The following is a 22870-nucleotide window of genomic DNA, read 5'->3' as shown; positions in this document are numbered from 1 at the left end:
TCATTATTATTATTATTATTCACACATCTCCATGTAGAGATGATCAATTAGAGGGTTTTCCAACATTAAAACAACTTTTTCCGATGGATTTTTGAGGTGCATCTTTAATTTTACATTTTAAGGTTGCAACCTTATAAAAACTTTTCATTAATTAATTTATGTACCAAAGGCTTTATAATATATAGAAAAAGGGGACACGGTTTTTGTGAGTCATAGGAACCACATAGAGCTACATCCATCTTTTAGATATTTTTTTGAGATAGATTTTGGAACTAATTTTGTAGGTACATGTAATCTATAACATGTAAATCACCAATATGTAAATAATTTTTTTTAAAAAAAGTTAAATATAATACTTTTTGAAAAATAATTTGAATCTTTACATTCTATGTTTCCAGGAGGACCACAACTTTACATCCATCTTTAAGATGAATGGTTGCTACCTCAGAGAATGTAAATGTAGAATTGCATCCCACTTTTCGATAAAAAGTTACCACTTTATGAATAGGCCAAAAAAACCGTTTTGTCGAGTTGGACATAGTTAACATGATCTACTTCGAAGCCTCTCAACATGAGCCTAGGGTGCAAGATGTTAGCACCCTGACACTTTAGTAATCACGTTATGGTTTTCATTTCTACTAATAAGGGTTTGTCTTCCTCACTGAATTACTAGAAAGAAACAAAAAAAAATCATTATTTCCCCAGCGCATTTTAATTGGTTGTTTTTTTTTTTTGTTTTTTTGAACATTTCAACTGGTTGTCATAATTTATCACGTGAACCCCAGACCCAACCAATCAAACTAACTTGGAGCTGGGTTTGGGTCTAGTTCCATGACATGGCAGTTAAGTTTGGAGCCTAAAATTATGGACCTGAGTCAGGTCTAGCCAGAACCTAATCAAGTCAGGATTAAACTTGACCAGACCTAAACATTATTTTTAATCTATAAATGTGTATTAGATATTATAAAATATTTTTTCAGCTGACCAATCAAGCTGAAGCACGATTCCTTTACGCAAGTAACTAACAATGCAATTTGAACACTTCATCGAGAGTGACCAATCACAGTCACATGAAGTAGTTAGCAAAAAATTAAGAAAGTCAACTGGCATTAAAAATATTATTTATGAGAATATATTAATTAGTGATTAGTTGATCCGCTTGTTTTGAAGGGTATATAGTTTACATTATTTCCAACAACTTAATTGGTGAAGGCACGAGGGATATATTTTAGGGGAAGTAATTATAAAGATCAACGGAATGGGGATGGCGCTTGGCCTAAGGCTGGGTTGTTGTGGGGCGCACGAACCACGCCACCCAGCATTATTGATCTTCACTTGTGATAAATAAATAAATAAATAAAAATAAAATAAAAATCAAGCTCCATTCATGTTGACTTATAAAATCTAAAAAAAATAAAGAGATCATTTACTTTTCGTACAAAGATATCACAATTATTTTTGTCTATCAAATTTCAAATCGGATAGTCCTAAGTGTACTTGGGACTAAATACAAAGCCCAAAAACGATGGGCAAGCTTTCTATGCTTCCCCTACAGCATGAAACTTATATACTTCCCTTTGTCCAACCATCCATTTCGAATGGAAGGCTAAGATTGCCCCAATCACAATGTCACGTTTCTACACTATTTATTTTTAATATTTTTTCTATAAACTATTTTGACACTAAATTTTGCATGTCCAATCCTCTATTAAACTCACACTAGTGAAAAATATAAAAAAATATTTTCAATGAAATAAAATGTCCAAAATACTTCTGAAAGCTTCAACGGGTATTTTGGTCATTATTTTTTATCAAAAAATTATTTTAAATATTTTTTATAGATGTGCCCCAATGAGAAGATGGCACATGCCAAATTTCATATTCATACAATTTATATAAAAAAAGTAAAAATAAAATACTTAGAGACGTTGGATCTAAGATCAAACTGTGAGTGGCTCTCTTGATCACAATTGGACAGCTGGATGGTAGGGGGAGGATAGTTCCTCTATGTTGTAGGGGAAGTGTAGAAACCTTTCCCAAAAAATATTATCGAGAACTTCTCAATACACCCTAAACTATCCGATCAGACATTTAGGACTAGTTGTGAGCCTTGTACTAAAGATATATGGCCTCGTAGTTTATAATCACAAAATAAAAATAAAAATCATAACATCCCATCCTCTAATCCTATTGACTTCGACAATTAGTACAAAACTCTATGTCTACGATTGTCTCTTCATATTTCTTTGCTATGGGTTTGTCTGGTATGAATTCTCAAATATCCCGTAGTGTGAATGCCCTTTGGTTTATTGACTTCGATGCCTCTAATCATATAATTGGAGTGCACGCAAGTTCGTCATCCACTAAACCATACCATGGTAATAATTAGATTCTCATAGCTAATGGGGAGAAGCTGAATATTATTGGTATTGATAATCTCTCACTATGTGTTTCCCAGGTGCACCTTTTTATGACTTAATAATCTCCTGGTTCCTAAATTAGCTGCTAATCTATTCTCTTTGGGCCAACTTGTTGATAATGGTTACAATATTCAAGTTTCTCATGATGGTTATGTAATACAGGACCTACGCACTGGGACAATGAAAGGGAATGAGTGTAGAATTAGTCGTCTATATTTATCTTGGAGTTTGAGAAACCAAATATTGATATTTCTTTCTTTTCTCCACCGGATTCTGATTTTTCTACTTGTAATAAACAATGGCATATGTGGCATCACTTGGTCATCCGAATGCAAATAAATTAGGTGTTTTGTTCGTTTTGGTTCATTGGCCAATAGAGCATTGGATTTAAAATATGTCAATAAATATTACATTACTTGTTCTTTGAATAAAATCACTTGTTTGCCTTTTCCTACTAGAGCAGATAAAGCAATTGCACATTTTCATCTTATTCATAGTGACGTATGAAGTAATGCTCCAATTTTATCTAGAATGAGATATAAGTATTTTGTTTAGTTCATCAATGACTATACACGCTATACTTGGATATACATTATGTGCCATAAATCTGAAGTGTTTTCCCATTTTAAATTTTTTTTATCAATGGCTGCAACCCAATTTGGTATAAAAGTAAAAATCTTATAGTCAAACTGTAGGGGGGAATACTTATCACACTATTTTCAAGAATTTTTGAAAACTAAGGATATTCAATCAGATAAAACTTGTCCCTATACTCCACAATAGAATGTCATTGCTGAAACTATCGTACCCTAGAAGTTGTCAGGACCCTTATGCATGACTCGTGTATACCTCATAGTTTTTTAGTTGAAGCTGCATCGACAGCTGTTTATCTCATAAATTACCTCCCCTCCTTAGTTCTGCATAGAGAATCTCTATATTATTCATCATTTCATGTTCATCTTAATTATTCTCTCTTACATGTTTTTGGATGTATGTTTTTTGTTCATCTCCCTGTACATGAAAGAACAAAAAATTTTGTTCAAGCGACCGCTAGTGTTTTTATAGGTTACTATTCGGACCAAAAGGGATTTCTATGTTATAATCCAATAACTCGTCGTGTGTGTGTTTCTGGTAATGTCATCTTTATGAAAAGTCTCCTTTATTACTCTTCAATTTCCAAATCAATAGGGTCCTCTGCTCCTTTCTTACCAGATTTCTTAGTTGCCAACACCATTGATAACACAACGCAGCTTTTAGGGCATCAACAACATGGCAAACAATACCAATCCATGCCTCCTCCATCTGACCAACCAGAGTGAGGTCAAACTTCCGCCCCACCTGTAAGTTGTTATCTTCCCTCCTCCTTTTCTCCTAATCCTGTTTCTTTTGATAACTAAACCTAGTGATTATGTTCGTCACGTGTAACTCAACCACCTGACCGATATGGCTTTTCCCAATATGATTTTGACTTTTCACTACAACCGAGGGCTTTATTTACTTCTCTTGATGCTATTGAGATTCCTACAAAAAACCTAGATCTTTGTTTACTTCCTAGATCATTATTTACCTCATTAGATTCAGTTGATATTCCCTCCAGCTAATAGCAAGCCTTGACTATGCCATGTTGGAAAGAAGTCATGAATGCAGAGATAAGTGCTTTGTTGGAAAACGACACTTGGGATATTGTACTGAGCCCTCCTATCACATCTATTATTGGAAGTTAATTGTTTTTTCTAAGATTCTTAAATCTGATAGAGGGATTGAGCGAAATAAAGCACGACTAGTTGCTCAAGGTTACAAAAAAGAGTATGACATAGACCATGACGAAACATTAGCTCCAGCTGCTAAAATAACCATTGTACATATAATATTTTCCTCTCAGCTATTCATCAGTGGACTATCTCTCAGATGGATGTAAAGAATACATTTCTTCATGGATATTTGAAAAAGATGATATATATGCGACCTCCTCCCGGGTATTGCCATGACGAGTTTATGGTCTGTCATTTGAAAAAATCTTTGTATGGTTTAAAACAAGCTCCAAGAGCTTGGTTTGAACGGTTTCGATAGTTCGTTTTGAATGTTGGGTTAAAATAAGGTGCTTATGACTATTTGCTATTTATCCACCATTGCTCTTCAGGGACAACAATCATTCTTCTGTATGTTGACGATATTCTCATTACAAGAGACAACCTTGACAATATACAACACTTGAAAGACTTTCTTAGTCACTCATTCAAAATGTAATATTTGGGTCTGTTGACTTATTTTCTTGGCCTACAGATTCATTATTCCCCTAATGGATATATACTTAACCAAAAGAAGTACACCAAAGATTTGATCAAACTGACCAACTTATCCAATGATAAACCGGTGGATACACCAATGGAGGTGAATGTAAAATATAGAAAGGATGATGGGGACAAACTTCCAGATCCTACTCTTTATAGACAACTAGTTGACAGTCTATTTTACCTCACTATGCCTCGTCTTAATTTATCCCATGCAGTATAGGTCGTTCGTCAATTTGTCGCAAATTTCTGTTGTATCCACGTCTCGGCTATTCATCATGTCATTCATTATCTGCGGGGTACATGCCATAGAGGCCTATTCTTTGCCTCTAACTCTTCTCTCCAGTTACGAGCCAATGCTGATGCAGATTGGACAGGATGCCTAGATACTCGACGCTCAACCATTGGGTAGTGTATATTTCTTGGATATTCTCTCATATCATGAAAATATAAGAAACATCAAACTGTGTCGAAATCTTTTGTAGAAGTCGAATACCGAGCAATGTCCTTAGCTTGTAGTGTAATTACCTGGTTGAGAGGTCTTTTACATGACCTCAATATTCTTCATCACACTCTTATACCATTGTATGCTGATAATATGAGCGCCGTATGCATTCCATCAAATCCAATGTTCCATGATTGCACAAAGCATATAGAAGTTGATTGTCATTTAATTAGTGAAATTCCTGGCCGGAGAAGTTACACTTCCACATATTGCCTAACAGCTGCAACTTAGATATATTTTTACTAAGGTAAGGACTCGTGCTCGCCATGACTATCTCATTGACAAACTGATATTGTTTAACGAACCTCAGTTTGAGGGGGAGTGTAGAGATAGTTGAAGAATTTGTATTTGTTTTATATTATATCATGTATAGAAAGTTACTTATTGTAAATTATCTTGTTGTGCAAGTTACTTCTGGTTGTATCATATATACATGTTGGTAATAGTCAATAGAAACATATTTTTCCTCTGCCTTTTAATGTGTTTGACAATCAACACAAGAGCTTCAATCACATAAATTTAATACAGAAACTTGGTCACAACTACAAATATTACTTTATTCTTAATACACAGCATAAGATAAAATGATATTAAGAACATTAAATATCTAATTGTTCTCATAATTATTAAGAAGGACTTCCTTCACTAAAGCATCAAGATTCTCATAAGAGGAGGCTCCTGGTTTGATAGCCTTCTTTGCTATCTATTTCCACTTCATTATTTTGGTCCTCATCTCCTTTCCCTTTATCCTTTCCATCAACTCCCTCACTTTGTCTTCCACCTCATCCCTCTTGACAATGTAGTCTATTCCCATGCCAAAACCTCATTCAACACAAGCGTACCTACAATTGGTTTGTTATACAGGCGTACCTACAATTGGTTTGTTCCTTTCCGAAAAATGCCCAACATATGATAGGAACTCCATTGCAGATGACCTCAAACATGGAGTTCCATCTGCTATGCGTCAAAAAGCCACCCACTGAAGCGTGCGAGAGCACGTTTCCTTGGTCGTCAGCCCCTACCCTTAATTTCATCCATAAACTCTTGGCTCAAAACAGTAGCTTCACCCATCACGAGATCTCTTTGAATGATCCATATGAAGGGCTTATGGTTAATTACAAGGCCTCAAGCAAACTCATTGAGTTGATTGGGAGTTAGCACCGTGACGCTACCAAAATTCATGTATAAAACAGACTTAAGCTATTGTTTATAGAGCCAAGCCAAGCACTCATTCTTTTCTTTCCAAAAACTCGTCGGAATGGACTTATCCCTTTCTTTGGATCCATGTTTGCGAAAGGTTAGAAGAAGACCAATTGTGTAAAGTGGGCAAGCAATTCGAGATCTCATAGCTTCAATAACATCATTCTCTGATTCATAAAAAGTGTTAAGATGAGGGCCAAAGTCCTCAGTGCCATTTGAGATTTTGTTTTGCCATAGTTGAGGAAGTTATCTAAATTAGTGGTTCTAACAAAAGATATCATGTCCTTGAGACAAACATTGGGTATTCCTGGAACCCAGTCTAGAGTGGTTTCCAAAGACCCTTTCAAGAAGGATGCTTGAATCTGCACTCACACACAATAAAAAATTCAAACTAAAACAACCATTAAACATATTCCAATGTACAGATGATTAAGATCCGATTTGCTAACTAAAGTGCCTTATTTTTTAAACTTGATTTTTGAAAGTTCAACTCATGAAAAATAATTTCACTAAATACAATACAGTACAGGTCCATTTGATGTGAATTTTCTAACGCATTCCACTCTCTCAAGCACTCTTCACTCTAATACAGAATGGTAATGCATGCCCTTCAATTTATGAATAAGATAGTTTAGCATTAGAAAAAAAGAACTTATTGATAAGCAAACATGCTTCATTACATTTTTTGTGTTAGTTTGCAGTGCATCTCAAGAGAATGGAATGCATTTCTATAAAATACAAATTTGTTTATGTCAACAGGAAATATTTGCCCCTTGATCCATTTACTAGTATTAGCATAACAATGTGAATATACAAGATATTGATAAGGTGGCAGAAATTCATAATAGATAAGTGTTCCATAACTACTAAAAAATAAAAAGATTTAGAAATTTAGGAGATAGAGAGAGAGCGAGGGAGAGAGAGAGAGACAAACATTGTGATATGAGCAATCCTAGACGTCTATTCAGATCGAATGGCTGAGAAGTGAGATCACGTATAATTTATACATGGGTAGGATCACTTGGAAAGTATTCCCTTAAACATATTCCTTAGCCTTCATTTCAAACGTGATATTTCCTTTCCCTAGAATGAAAGAGCTGATGTCCATGCATTGGCTCACCTAAAGAAAAAAATTTTTTATTCCTTTCCCATATCTTCTTTTAAAATCTTCATTCGCCAGACCAAGATCTTGTGGCTACCAAATTTGGGGCGAAACAAATGCCATCATACCCCTAAAATGGAAGAGGAACAAAAACTATTTTGGTCCAAACTTGGGTAAACCAAATGTCCTTCTCTAATTTTTTACTTCTTTGTTAGAAACAAATTTGGACCATATGTATGTTGGATTTGATGCTATCCAAAATCACCAATATAAGAAAATCTTATATTTTATGGGATTGAAATGTTTTCATATTTTGTGGGATTGAGATTTATATTGATAAGTTTTCTAATAGAAATCTAAAAGATTAGGACTCTTGGATTTATCTTGTGGTTTTGAGATATATGTAGCATCAATAGGAATTGCAGAGATTTATATATGGGATGAAAGTGCAGAGAATTTGTGTGCCCTATTTGGGTCACCATATGGAAATAATGGTTCCTCTAAAGAGAGAGGCAGCTAGAGCTTCCTAATGAGAGAAACATTATGATGATGCCTCTTTTGGACTCACGAAAATTGAGAGGCTTGCTTCTTATAGGAAATGTTTCCCATGGAGATTTTGGGTGGTTGCTCTTTCAGTAAGAGAGAAAGTCAGTTTCTTGTTGCTCTCACGTCTTTATATTATGTTGTCAATATCTCTAAAAGTAAAGAGAAGGAATAGAGAGTTGTTTAAAAGGTTTTGCTTGACATGGTTTTTTGTCGAAGTTTGTTCCAAAATCTTTGATGTAACTTTCATTGGAGTAGTGGATTTCAGTTTGTCATACCTATGGATGAAGCCCTTTTGGAGTGAACTGTGTAAATCTTTGTATTCATGTGTTATGTGTTTCATGTTTTATTTCTCATACTTTATTTGCCAAAATATTAACCTATCGGGTTTAGAGCTTTCGTACACAACATGTGGTATCAGAGCACTAGTTTTGGGGTTTTCGGTGAGGCAATAAAGGTTTCGAATGCAAGGTTCGAGGTGGAAAATTTTGATTGAAACACTAATTTTCAGCAAGAATAATGAATAAAATTATTTGGCAAAAGATAAAGAATCCATGAAGTTATCCAATAGATATTGGCATGGGGAGCAGGTGATTTTGATATCAAGCTAGATATTGTTGGATTTAGTGCTATCCAAAATCACCAACATATGAAAATCCCATATTTTATGGGAATGAGATATTTCCATATTTTGTGAGATTGAGATTTATATTGATAAGTTTCCTAAAGGAAATAGAAATCCAAAAAGATTAGGACTTTTGGATTTATCTCATGGTTTTGAGATATATGTAGCATCAATAGGAAGTTTCCTATATACTATGGACTCCTAATCATATATATATGGGATGAAAGTACAGAGAATTTGTGTACCCTATTTGGGTCAACATATGGGAATGGTGGATCCTCTAGAGAGAGAGAGAGCTAGAGCCTCATGTGCATAAGATGCAATTTTCTCTTAGAGAAAAGAGAGCTCCTATGGAGAGATACATTGTGATGGTGCCTCTTTTGGACTCCCGAAAATTGGGAGGCTTGTTTCTTGTACAGAAGTGTTTCCTATTAAGATTTTGGGTGGTTTCCTTTTTAGTAAGAGAGAAAGTCAATTTCTCGTTGCTCTCGCATTCTATCTGGTAGTGTCGATATCTCTAAAAGTAAAGAGAAGAAATGAAGAGTTGTTGAAAACGGTTTTGCTCGACTTGGGTTTTTTGTAGAGGTTTGTTCCAAAATCTTTTATTTAACTTTCATTGGAGTAATGGATTTCAGTTTGTCGTGTTTGTCGATGTAGCCCTTTTGAGGTAAACCATGTAAATCTTTGTATTCTTGTGTTATATGTTTCATGCTTTATTTCTCATACTTTATTTACCAAATTATTAACCTATCAGGTTTAGAGCTTCCGCGCACAACAGTGTAGGCATGTGCACTTCATGTTTATTTCACATTGACTGCAATCTCATGATGGAGACAGAGAACGAAAAAAGTGCATTTATTCAAAGATAGTATCTTTAGTTGTCTACTATAAAGGATATATAACTTATGAAAAAATATACATAGACCACTTACCTTTGGTACAAGGTAGTCACAATTAATCTTGACCATTATTTTAAGGAAAGTTTATATCATTATTTTAAGGAAAGTTTATATAAGGTTGCAACCTTAAAATGTAGAACTACAAATGCACCTCAAAAATCCATCGAAAATATTATTTTAATGTTTATAAACCCTATAATTGAGCATCTCGACATCGAAATATATGATTATGAAAGAAAAAATGATTTTGAGTCTCAGAAATAGTGCATCTTACAACACATTATCTAGATCATCTATTTTTAAAATTTTCATATGTTTATAGATCTTCTTGATTTTAACCATTTTTGGGGCTTAAAATTTTATAATTAGATATGAAAATAGATTTTGAGATAATCCGAAGAATATTTTATATTAAAATTATATGTTATGATCAAATTTGAAGGTGCACCTTAATTGGATTGATTAAGGTTGCAACCTTATAGAAACCACACCTTTATTTTAAACTTCTACTAAACTAGACCTGATATGGATTGATGGTATTGGTCACATAACAACTCTTTCTCCACTGTCGCCTGAATAAACATCTAGAGGCGACTACAATTCAAATTTGTAAATGTAATTGATGTGAAGAGAAGCCGACAAAAATGACTCCACCATAAGAGCTACTAGATGATACTATTAAAATAAATAATTTTAAAGTTTGAGTTTTGTTTTAGATCTAGCTCTTCAGATAATGGGGCTAGGGCGATGGTGGTAGTGCCCCCTGTGACCCAGTTAAAGGCTTGCCTCCATTCTCACTAACATTAAAAAAAATTGACTCTTTTCAAAATTAGTAGGAGCTTATAATCTCCATTGATCTACCTAAAAAAAAAAAAGAAAAAAAAATCTAGCTTTTAAAAAATTGGAAAGTCTCTCATCATTTTTTAGGCATCACTTTTTTTTTTATTACATGGATAGTTTATTTTGGGATTTCTTATTTTTTTTTATGACAGGGAGAGTTTATTTTGGAATTTCTTATTTTTTTGTGACTCGTTTATGATATGTAATTACATACCAAAAATATAAAATCTAAAAAGTATTCCTAACATGTGTTATACTCAAGGGAGTAAAAAAATAGTATACTCAAGCAAGAGTAGACATCTTTTAGCTAAACTTTTGAGCAATTCATACGCACTCAAATGTGAGAAATAGAATCACTTTACCAGGATGAGCTCCTTTCACGCAATCATATGAGTGTTCCTATACAGAGAGAGAGAGGGTTGCAGACTTGCTATTAGTGTTTTTCTCCCCAGATAAAAAAATGCATGCCACTTGCAGTTAGTGTTTTACTCTCTAGACAAAAAACCATGCCCAATAAGTCAAAATCAAACTTTTAAGTTACGGTTGTCTACAAAGAGGCTATTTATTTTTTGTACTTGGAAGTTATAATCATTATTGTCCCTCAAATTTAAAAAAGGATGGTGTCATTAAATAAGTACATCAAATATTTTTTTTCGAACTTCGTGACTCACCTCAATCTATCCAATTTGACATTTAATGAGTGAAATGATTATGACCTCCATATAGAAAAGATAAATAGTTTCTTTATAAACAATAACGTAAGTTACATATAGGGCGTGTTTGATAATAGGAAGTGTCTTATTGGAAGTTTAGAACTTCTTAATACAATTCAAGTGTCGTGTTTGACAAAAAAATTGAACTTCAAACATACTTCAAAGAACTGTCCAAATTCCAATCTTGCTTTAAAAAAGCAGTTCCAACCCAAAGGTTGGAACTTAAACTTGGAACCTTATTTTTTTATGAACCACCCCCCCTCCCCCCCGCCCATATATAAAATGTATATATTTTATTGTATATTATACAATATAATTTATTGTAAAACAAATAATAAATTTTATTATATGTTATTTATATAATAGATATTTATAATATTATATAATAAAAATATATACAATGTATGTATAATATTACATATATATATATATATATATATATATATATTATAGTATGTTATAAATATTATAAAATATAATAGATTATTATAATATTATATAATAAATAAATATATTAATAGAATAAATATAAAAAACGATGTACAATATAGTATATTATTTTATACAAATATAATAATAAAATTAAAAAAATACATTATTTATTTATATATATTATAAATTTATGTAATATAATATATTTTATTATATAATATATTTTTTATATTATATAATAAAATAAATATAAAATACCCAATATTTTATATTATACTATGTTATATATATTATATGACAAATGTATTTGCATGTTATATATTTATGTAATATACAATATTTTCATATATATATATATATATATATATATATATATATATATATATATATATATATATATATATATATATATTTAAAGATAAATATAAAACACAATATATCATATATTATAGTATGTTATAAATATTATATATTTATATTTAATTATTATCAATGTAAATATAAATGTAAAATATTTACGATAGATCCCAAGAGTTATCTAACACAGAAACTATGAACTTCTTAACTTCCCAGGGAGGTTATCAAACACAAAAACTATGAATTTATTAAGTAACTTCTAGTTTACAGTTCTTCAGAAACTTCCAACTTACCGTTCATGAACTTACTTCTAGTTATCAAACAGGCCCATAAAGTAGACTACTCAAATGGTTAGATAGGGAAGCACCATACCTGTGAGGGGTGTGGATCATCTCTCTATGAGCTTAGGAATCTGAAGGTACGCCCAATATCCACAAGCACTCGTGGTCCAAAAGGTCACTATTGGGACCCCAAACTCCTCAGCAAACTCTTGAGTGAACTACATAAGCCCATCAGAGATCACACAAGTCACGCCATGCACACCTGGACAACACTTGAGCCTAGTCATGAGTTCCCTAAAGAGGTCCTTCATGTTCTTTCTAGTGGACTCACAAAGCTCAATCACATTTGTGGTCCTTCCATGACTCGGTAGCCCATAGGGTATTGATTATAGTCGAAAATCGTTGAATTTGGAGGCCGGAACCTGACCGTTTGCTTCAGTAATCCGATCTTTGATAAATGTTATGTAAAAGACTTTGGGATGCAGGATGCTGGCTACCTGCATCATGGGTTTTATGTGGCCTTGTACAGGGAAGAGGACGCATAGGGCGTGGGATTTACCAGCCACATGATATTCCATCTTTGATCTAAGGATGCCTACGATTTGTGTAGAAAGAGGGGGTTTGATTTATAGAGGCTAATACATCTTGATGGACGCATCCCGTGTTTATCAAATTTTGAGCTCAATTCTTTCATGAATGATAATGATAAAAGTACTTTCTAAGTTACGTTTTCAATTTTTTTTTTTTTTTTTATGATTGTTCATTATAATGAAAAGAATGTATATTTCAAATTTTTAATCAAACAAATCGCCCTAACATAGTTTTTGAAGGTTGTTGCATCATATTACTATACAACCGTCGCATGAAATCGCTCACCTAAAATTTATTACAAACGAAAAAGGCTTCTCAACGCAATTGTTTTAAAATTGAGGTATTCATATAATAGAACTAAAATAATCCTTGTACATCCTACTCCCCCAAAACTCGCCTCATCTAGTTACTCGACCAAGTCTGAGTGACCTCGGCTGAGTCTGAGTGACCTCGGCAGAGTCCGAGGGTAAGATCTATGTATTGAAAACTCAAATTTTAAATTTTGAAAATAATCATCTAATCATAATTAATTGATCTCAAAAATTTCAAATTGAAAAGATCCTCCTAAGTAGGTCTTTTTACAAAACGAATAAACTTATATTATACTCCAGCAGGAGTATGTCTCCATTTTTATTCAACCACTATGTATTTAAGGAGTGTGTGGAGTTCATCACCTGTTATTGCGGAATAAGAGGGCAATTTAGTAAAAAAAAAAAGCGACGCTGGGGTAGGGGTGCTCTTGGTAAACTTTTTTAATAAATAACATCAAATGATAATAAAAGAATACAAAAGTTGTCCGTATGTCGTTTAAAAAAAAAAAAAAAACTCCATTTTCAATTGTTGTAGTCAAGTCCCATGGGTCGGATGGCAATTGGGGAGGCTTGGGTGGGGCCAGCCTTGGCCTTGGCCTGGCCCTATTTGCCGTAGGGCTGGGCGGGGCCACAAAAGAAGAAAAATAGAAGTAAAAGCAAGAAAAAAAAGATGGTCGAGCTGGGCCAAATCAAGCCGGCACTGGATCCTAGTCCAGCCCTTGGGCCACAGTTTGTGGCCCAAGCCCCACTTTTTATAAGTTGAAGGTAAGGCCATGGCACAAGAAAGAGCAATAGATATATCCCATTGCTAGAGAGAGTGGGCGAGAGGAAGTATGGGTTCTAAAAGTGCAGAGAAACCTCATGCCCTGTGCATTCCATATCCAGCACAAGGCCACATTAACCCCATGATGGACCTTGGTAAGCTTTTCCATGCTAGAGGCTTTTCCATAACTTTTGTCAACACTGAATTTAACCATGAGCGTGTTACTAGTTCAGGAGGCGCCATCGAATTGAATCATTTAGAGGATTTTAACTTGGAATCGATCCCTGATGGCTTGCCACCCGACGATTGCCGGACCCAAGAAAGCCTTTTCGATGCAACAACGAAGTATTTCTTGAGTCCTTTCAAGGATCTGGCTTCTAAATCTGCAACCATTGAAGCAAAAACTAGACTGAATCTAGGCGCCTTCTCTCTCTCATATTTTTTTTCCATTGTTGCCTAGTTCACCAGAAGAGAGAAAGATAAAACTGTTGCCTCCTTATACACGTTTTCACACCCTGTGACGAAAATTCACAGGGTTTCGGCACGCACATGGGTTTGGTAATTTTTTTGAATTTTTTTGGTGAATTATGAGAACTCGGGCTTTAAAAACTATGATAATTGGGTTTAATTCTACTAAATAAATTTTAGACACTTATAGATCTTTGTTTTGTACGTGGAGCATTTTTTTTGTAAGGATATTTTTAGTCATTAAGAGTGGTGTGAATGATCTACATGGGATGTCCGATCATCTTTCATCATCCACCTCCTATGTGGATGATGCTACACCCATCCTAATAACAAAAAATACTCTTAATAAAAAAAATGATCCATATAAAAAACAATGATGTATAAGCTACTAGCTATAATGAAAAGAATAAGCGACTAACTCCCAACCGTCAGATCTTCATCGGGTGGTTCAAAATTCATATCACTATCCAAATTTTCTTATTTTTCTAAAAATTAGATCGTAATGAAATTTTGGACTTGTGTACTAAAAAATAGGGCACGTAATAAAAAAGTATACAAAACATATTTCCTAAAATACAAAATGACAGAAATACACCTGAAAATGATGGGGCTGATTTGGTCCTTTTAAATTACTGAAATTAAGTTTTCAATATTTTTATATGGTGCGCAATAGTGTTAGGTATATACACCTAAAATTTCATCTTAATTTGATTCATAGAAAAAATATTAAAATTACAAAACTGATATAAATTTTGAACCACGTAACGAAAGATATGACGTCATCCCTTCACATACTATATTTAAGTGAATAGATCCAAATACATATCACTAGTTTGGCACAAGCTTTCTAGCTTTGCCCATAAATCCACCATCGCCCTTTTAGCTATTATACTAAATGGTATATCATTCGCTAAGCTTAAGCGAATTGTGGGTAGCGCCTTCTCATGTTTTTCTTCCCAATCATCATCGTTCATTTTTATTTTTTTTTCTTGGATATTTTTTGTAGTGTTTTGTAAAAGCCTTGTTGTACCCATATATCATGAACTTTTATTTTCCAATATTCAAAATCATTCCTTCCATCGGATTTCTCTACTTCAAATTTGTAAGTTGCCATTTCTCACAAATTATTACACACTTTCCTTGAGCTATGATACCACTTATTAGGAACCAAAGCAATCTCAATTACCCCCTTGTTATGGTGAACCCCTTACTACACCAAATCTAACACCTCGAAATTAACTCACCCTTCACTTGCAAATTTATTCTAAGAAATCCAATACCCAATAATCAAATATATGGTGCAATGAATTTGATCAAAATATGATGAAATCAAGAGAAACTAAAATATAAACTCTAATGGCACAACCACACATTACAAACCATAATCAAAGTACCATAAACACATAATATACATACGTCACCCAAAATCAGGCTACTTCCATGGGCAACCGACAAGGAAATAATTCACTATCAATAGAAGAAGTTTACAACTTTATGGGTTCTGCAGTGATTACCTCATACATTGGTAAAGAAAGCTCAAATTGATTTTCCTACCATAATAACACCACCAATCGACTCCTTTTGTCTCAATCAACTAACCCTGTTACTGCAAAGAAATCCTAATGAAATCCTGCCAAATACAAGGCCACAATAGTTCTAAGGGTTGTGCAAGAATCCCCTGATGTCCACCTGCCAAAACATATATACATTTTTCTTATGTTTTCTCCCCCTAAAATTCGTTGTTATAGGCCTCCATAAAAGTTCATTTTTCTACCCCTCACGAAGAGGGAATGCCATATGGAAGTTATTTTGGCAACACATACCAACAAGCACATTTTTTATTTGAGGAAAATGGTTTTATAAAGTTGACGCTCTAAACGATCAAATTGAGCGTTCCTCAAAAATTCACTAGAAGAAGATGTTTTGATGCCGAAAACCACTCAAATACGATCGTCTGAACCTCGAGACACAAAAGAACAATAAAAAAACAGAACTTCAAGTCCTGAAAATGGTGCCTATTGTAATGCATTTTATAGACCGACAATTTTCAAGTGTTTGTAGTTCTACTTGATCTATATTATTTTTTTTGGGTTAAAATTTATAATTAGAGATTAAAATTAATTTCAGGCCACATAAAATTTTTTTATGCCAAAATGACATCTTTCAACAATATTTGATTTTGCACCCCTCTTTGATTAGGGCGTCAGCCTTATAAAATACACACCCTTTATTTGAAGCAATAATTTATTAACGACACGCAGTTTAGTGAAATTTTGAAAGTGCCTCAACATGGTTTACTTGTACAAAAAATTTAACTTCGCTATGTTGTCGATGCACGATAATGTAGGACGCCCCGATCAAATTTGTGTCCTATAAAATCATGAAAATTTTAGATTACGAATATGAATTGACACTTCGGATAGCTTCACTCATAATGCCATATGTTATATAGCCTTTGAGTTCTGATCTTGATTGGACAGTTCAGAATTTTTTATTTCTATTTATCTTTTACAAATAATTTTGAGATTGAATATGTGGCATCCCTTCCTTCCCTTGATGCACCTAATAAAAAGAGGGAAACAGTGTTTCTTTCAAGAACAAGAGCTCACAATACCCTTGTAACGATTACAGATATTTTGGTTATTTATGTTGACATAAATATTTATTTTTTTCTTTATTGGGTGTACCTTTGAAATGAGTAGTTGCCCCAATTCTGATATTTCAATGATTTGTCAATTATAAAAAAAAATACTAGGCCATACGAGATGGAAGTTATCATCTACATAAAAAAAATACTAGGCCACACGAGATGGCAGGTATCATCTAGATTGGATTACTGAGACATCAATGATATATGGCTATATGTATGCGGGCGGCGCCGATGTAAATGATTCATGATTAAAGCAATAAAACTTCAAAAGTAATTAACAAGAAATATGTTTTGTTACGGAAACTTACCATGTCCATTCCACTTGCTTTTTTTTTGTCCTTTTCAAGAACGGATCCATGGGGCGGATCGTTCTAGATCGCCAATCTAAAATTTTGTTTAGAAAAACATAGATAATATGATATATATTACAATGAGTGATTACATAACATTAATGGTGGAGGCTTTTGGGAGGCATCTTGTCCTTATACCGAGGGACTGCTGTAGGAGCCCCCTTGCTTTTTTAACCTAAAAAAACAAGGGAAAATTACTAATAACTTTAAGACTAGATTTTTTATGCAAGTTATCTCAACTAAATTTTTTCTCACTTTTTTCTCTAAAATACACTTTTATAGCAAGTACCTCAAGTTAAAAAAATACATTTTTGATCAAAATACCCTTTTTTTGTACATAAAAATTTAAATTTGGCAAGACATTCACGTGGGCTTACATAAGTTGCCGGACCGCTCTTTGACATTGCCGAATGCCGTTAAACTAAAAAAAGTGCCGAACTGCTCTTTGACATTTCCGGATCGCACTTTGGGCATGTTGCTAGTCTACATGGGCCTGTTGCTGGACCGCTTCGGCCTGTTGCTGGACCGCATTGGCCTATTGCTGGGCCACTTTTTGGCAGTGCCGGACCGCATGGGCCTATTGCAGGACTGTTCTTTTTTAGTGTTGGACCGCCACTTGTATTGCCAGAGCACCACTGTTGTTTATTGGACCGACATTACACTACCGGACTGCCTTTTTGTCGGAAAGAGAAGAGAGAGGTATGGGTAAAAATAAGGAAGGGTAGTTTAGACTTTTTTTCTTTTGGGTTGGGGGGCATTTGCTAAGAAAGTATATTTTGGGATAAAAAGTGAGAGAGATAGTTTGGTTGGGGGTAACGTGCATAAAAAATCTAGTCTTGGGGTTATATGTAATTTGCCCAAAAAACATTGCTTTTTGGGCGGTGCGGATGAACCTCAAATTTTGAAGAACTCTAGATTTATTTGTAATAAAGAACTATATGAATGTATAATATTAAATAAAAGACACGGTTTCTATGGTTGATCCTAATTTTTAGAGAATATATAATTTTAATATGGAGATCATGAATATTAAAAAAAAAAAAAAAAAATCGAATACTATAAATAATAACTATATGAAAAAAATATTTTGACTTTAATTACACTTGTGTTAGATGGACCACCTATTTGCATCCATCTTTAATATGGATGCTTCATATATTTGGATTGCATATTGTAGAAATGAGATCCAGCCCACATGAAACAAATTTTCTTAAATAAATCATTGACAGTGACTGACAACTAGCAAGGTTTTGAAGCTTCTCAATTTGGATTGGCAAATTTTAATATTGGGGATTTTTTTACCACTGCTTTTTGGATAACTTTTCCACGTTGTTTCATATTTTGAATGGTTTTTAAAGAGGTAGCTTTAGGAATTGGGCTTGGAGTAAGGTGTTCGTATGTAATTTTGTAAAAATAAAAATAAAATAAAAAAACAAAAAATAATAATACCAATAATTATAATACTAATTATTATTATTATTATTATTATTATTATTTAGCTTGAGCTTAGTGATAAACTTGGTTGGTTCACATTCCATAATGTAAACTATACATTTTTTGCATTTCTAGAAATTCGAAAACCTCATCATAGCTTTCTGGAGCTTACAACTCGTGGTGCGTGAATTCACCACTGGTAGTGCCCTAGACCGCCACCTAGAGTGTCAAATGCAATATTCAAGCATAAAACTAAAATCCAAACTGCTGATAAATATTTCAAAATTGCTTATGGTGATTTTGTAGAAGTAAAATTCAGATGAAGCACATTTTTGTATCAAAATTTAATGACATTTGGGGAATGCCGATGAGAACTTCTTGACCAACGGCGACCTCGAAACAGTTGTGGATTGGATACCTGGCATGCCGAATATCAGTCTAAGAGATTTACCCTCCTTTATTAGGACAACCATTCTTAGTGATATCGTGCTACAATTTTGCAAGGTTAAATGCCGTGATGCCCTCAAGGCTTCAGCTCTCATTCTTTAACACATTCGAAGATTTAGAGAAACCTGTTCTCGATGCCATGAGAGAAAGAATCTCATGCTCAATCTTTACAATTGGCCCTGTTGTAAGCTTTAGCCAAAGTGAATCCATGGTCCACTTAAACTCAGTTTCAATGAGTCTTTGGAAAGAAGAGGATGCTTGTCTAGAATGGCTCAATGACAAGGAACTTAAGTCAGTTCTCTATGTGAATTTTGGCAGTTTGGCAATTTTAACACCCAATCAAATCAATGAGTTTGCTTGCGGTCTTGCTAATAGCCAAAGACCATTCATATGGGTCATTCGCGACGATCTTGTAGCTGGCGAATCCGCAATGTTAGAAAAAGAATTTGTCGAAGCAACCAAAGAAAGAGGGTTAATCTTGAGTTGGTGTAACCAAATGAAAGTACTGTCACACCACGCAATTGGTGGCTTCCTAACTCACAATGGGTGGAATTCTACAATTGAGAGCATTAGCAATGGGATGCCGATGATATGTTGGCCGTATCTTGTCGAACAACAAACAAATTGCTGGTACGTTTGCAAGGAATTGGGCATTGGTATGGAGATAAACAATGATGTTAAGAGGGAGGATGTGGAAGAATTGGTGAGGGAATTGATGGGAGGAGAGAAGGGTAAAGAGATGCAGTTAAAGGCCAAGAAATGGAAGGAGAGCTCAAAAACTGCTCTTCAATTTGGAGGTAGCTCTTATAACAACTTAGAGAGGCTAATAAAGGAAGTACTTCTAGAGAAACACTAACCAGAGATCTACATGTTCTCACAAACTTTATTGGAATGATTTTAGAAACTTTTATAAGAATTCATTCTCCTGTAAATTGCATGGAAGTGTGAGATTTGTTTGTCCTTGTGTCGGTGTGTCCGTGCCGTCAAAAAATGTGTGCCGTTTATTTGGAGCGACGTTGTTGCATATATGTATGTAATTTGGAGAATTAGAAGCACTTTGGCGCATATTGCCTTCAAACTACTAAATATGAAAAGTGTCCATTCTCATATTATATTGAAACTTAGGCCCTATTATTAAGAACTATGGAAATGCGTATCCTTGGGAGATGTTAGGTATGTTTTGGAAAACACCATACAAATATTTAGATTTTTAGAAATCTGAATAAAGACTTTATGTTGTTTTTTTTTTTATATCTAGATTTTATATTATCTTCATTTTTTTTTATTTTTTATTTTTTTTGGATATTTTACTGTCTACGTGTAAATTAGGATTTTATTATAATTATTCTTTTATTTTGTGACAGAAAGTTAACTTAATTATTCATTTATTTTATACGATAATTTTCCATTTATTTTCTAGTTTTCATGCCCATCATCCAATTGAGAAAAAGTAAAAACAGGGACGGAGCCTCTACCAGCGAGAGAGGGTTTCCATGCCGCATCTAGTGGGTCACAATCTTGAAGATTCAGGCTATCTTTGCATTATTTAGAAAGAGAAAGACTTCGAGATATCACTACATAAGAGGCATTTTTCTCAGTTTTTGAATTGGGTCACTTCCAGTGTTGAAGTTTAGATTGTAAATTAGAGAGAGAAACCCATTTGTTAACCAAACGCATATGTATTTGTTAACCAAAGGCATATGTAAATTTTGTGTTGTGATTGTCATCTTAGGGTCCTCCTAAATTTAGTGCAAATGGACATGATGGGAAAAGAGAAGCTGCAAGAGTGGGCCTGCACCTTTGCCCTCTGTATCTTTTTGCCGTTTCATTGTTTTGGTTTTAATTCTTTATTGCATTTGTGTTAATTGAGAGGGATAGAGAGAGGGAGGGAGGGAGGGAGATTGGTTTAATGGGTTTTTCAGTTTTTGTCTTACTATATAGCGTACTTTAGAGCTAGAACTCAATGCAGCTCCGGTGTTGCTGCTCTTGCTGCAACAATGGAAGAAACAAGTTGGGAATTGTGGGTTCTTTGTCTCTTGTATAAATATAGAGAAAAAATGAAGTAGTTTAGAGAGAGGGGTCATTGGGAGTATTGCGGCAACAAGAAAGCAAAGGTTGACGTAAACTGGCTTGGAAATCTTGATAAGGAAAGAGAGATAGAGAAGAAGAGGAGGATTCAATTGAGGCGTGCAGTTCTTGGAAGGAGGAAAGAGAAATTATTGTCCCACATCGCGTCGCATGTCACATGGCACCTATGTACCCGACTATTACCTTTTTGTCTTAGGGCATATTTTGCCTATAAAAAGACATTTCCAGCCATTTTTATGGATCAAGACCCTAACCCTAATTCCAGTCATAGAAACCCTGCAGCCCTAAAACCCTAGTTACAGGAGTCTACTCCAGCCATCTTCAGACATCTTCAGAGATAAAGAATGACTCATTTCAGTGATCATAAGCACTAGATGTAGAATTCCTTGCATTTCTCTTCCCTCAGGTGTACTCTCATTCAATCAGGATCTTTAATTTTGGATATCAAGGAGTAAGGACTTCTCTCTGCCATCTAATCCGAGCCCAACTTCAGATGCCGGGCCAAGGGCCCGGCTTCTAAGTTATTCTTTTCCTCTTATTTTCTTTTATGATTTTATATGCTTTGTTTTCTTAAGTTATTTAGCTTTATTTTCTCAATAGACCTATTATTCCTATTTTAACTTATTTCTTTTATTATTCTTATTATTTATTTTAGTTTAATTAAAAAATTTCCTTTTATTTTCATTCTTCTTTATTTTCCTAAGTTATTAGATTTACATGCTTTGGATATCCCTATAGATTCACTATTCTTGTTTTTTCATTTCCTTTCTTTTGTTTTTGGTGTTTATTTCAAATTTCACATTATCTAAGCTGGGTCGGCCACATATTTGTGAGGAATAGGCCTTTTTGATGTTGATTTCTTAATAGATCAGAATTTGACGGGACGACTCTTTTAAATAACTAGTTGTGCAGACATTCTTAGACGGATTGGACTTCTCTTTGTCTGATTGGTGTCCTATTCGTGTATATACAACTTGGTGCCCACCATGAGGCCCATCAAGCTTGGGTTTGTGCAAGGTCCGGTTAAAAGCACATCATATTCTCCTTTGGAAAGTCTGGAGTTTTGTAGCTAGAGGCCTAACAGAGAACATATGAGTAACGAAGAAGCAATTTGGCACAACACAAACCCTTCCAGTGTTTGGAAATCTTTTGTACAGCAGACTGCGGGGCAAGGGACCCTGCCATTGACACAGGCACCCAAGACCTCTCTCGGACCTGTTCCTTGTCTCCTGTGCCTGTATTTTTACATTTTCTGCCCTATGTAAGCTCGTATTTCCTCAGTTTTGTCCATGTACTTGGCCTCTTAATTTTCATTGTTTAGACTTTCACTTTAAAATTGTTTTCTAGCATATTTTCCCCTACTTTCTTTCCATGTAGTTTTAATCTTGCATTACAAAAAAAATAAAAAATAAAATAATTAGTTTCTTTATAACTGCCATCATTGATTTCATTTTTTGTTTTATTGCTTGAAAAAATAAAAACCAAAAAGAAAACTTCTTTCTGATTTTCTTTAGTTAGTTTGCTATATTTCTTGCTCTCTTAAATAAAATAAAATAGAGA

The 22870-nt window shown here is 34.1% G+C and overlaps 1 pseudogene; it reads left to right on the top strand.

Annotated features, from left to right (window-relative positions):
- The first annotated feature begins 13943 nt into the window (after positions 1-13943).
- LOC18442973 (7-deoxyloganetin glucosyltransferase pseudogene) lies at positions 13944-20078 on the top strand (annotated as a pseudogene).
- Positions 20079-22870: the final 2792 nt, after the last annotated feature.

This window comes from Amborella trichopoda, chromosome 4 (assembly GCF_054954075.1).
Source record: "Amborella trichopoda isolate Santa Cruz 75 chromosome 4, AtrichopodaSantaCruz75HAP2 v2.0, whole genome shotgun sequence".
In the NCBI taxonomy this organism is placed as follows: Eukaryota; Viridiplantae; Streptophyta; class Magnoliopsida; order Amborellales; family Amborellaceae; genus Amborella; species Amborella trichopoda.
The sequence above is the reverse complement of the archived record's forward strand: the minus strand, read 5'-3'. Positions and strand labels throughout refer to the sequence as shown.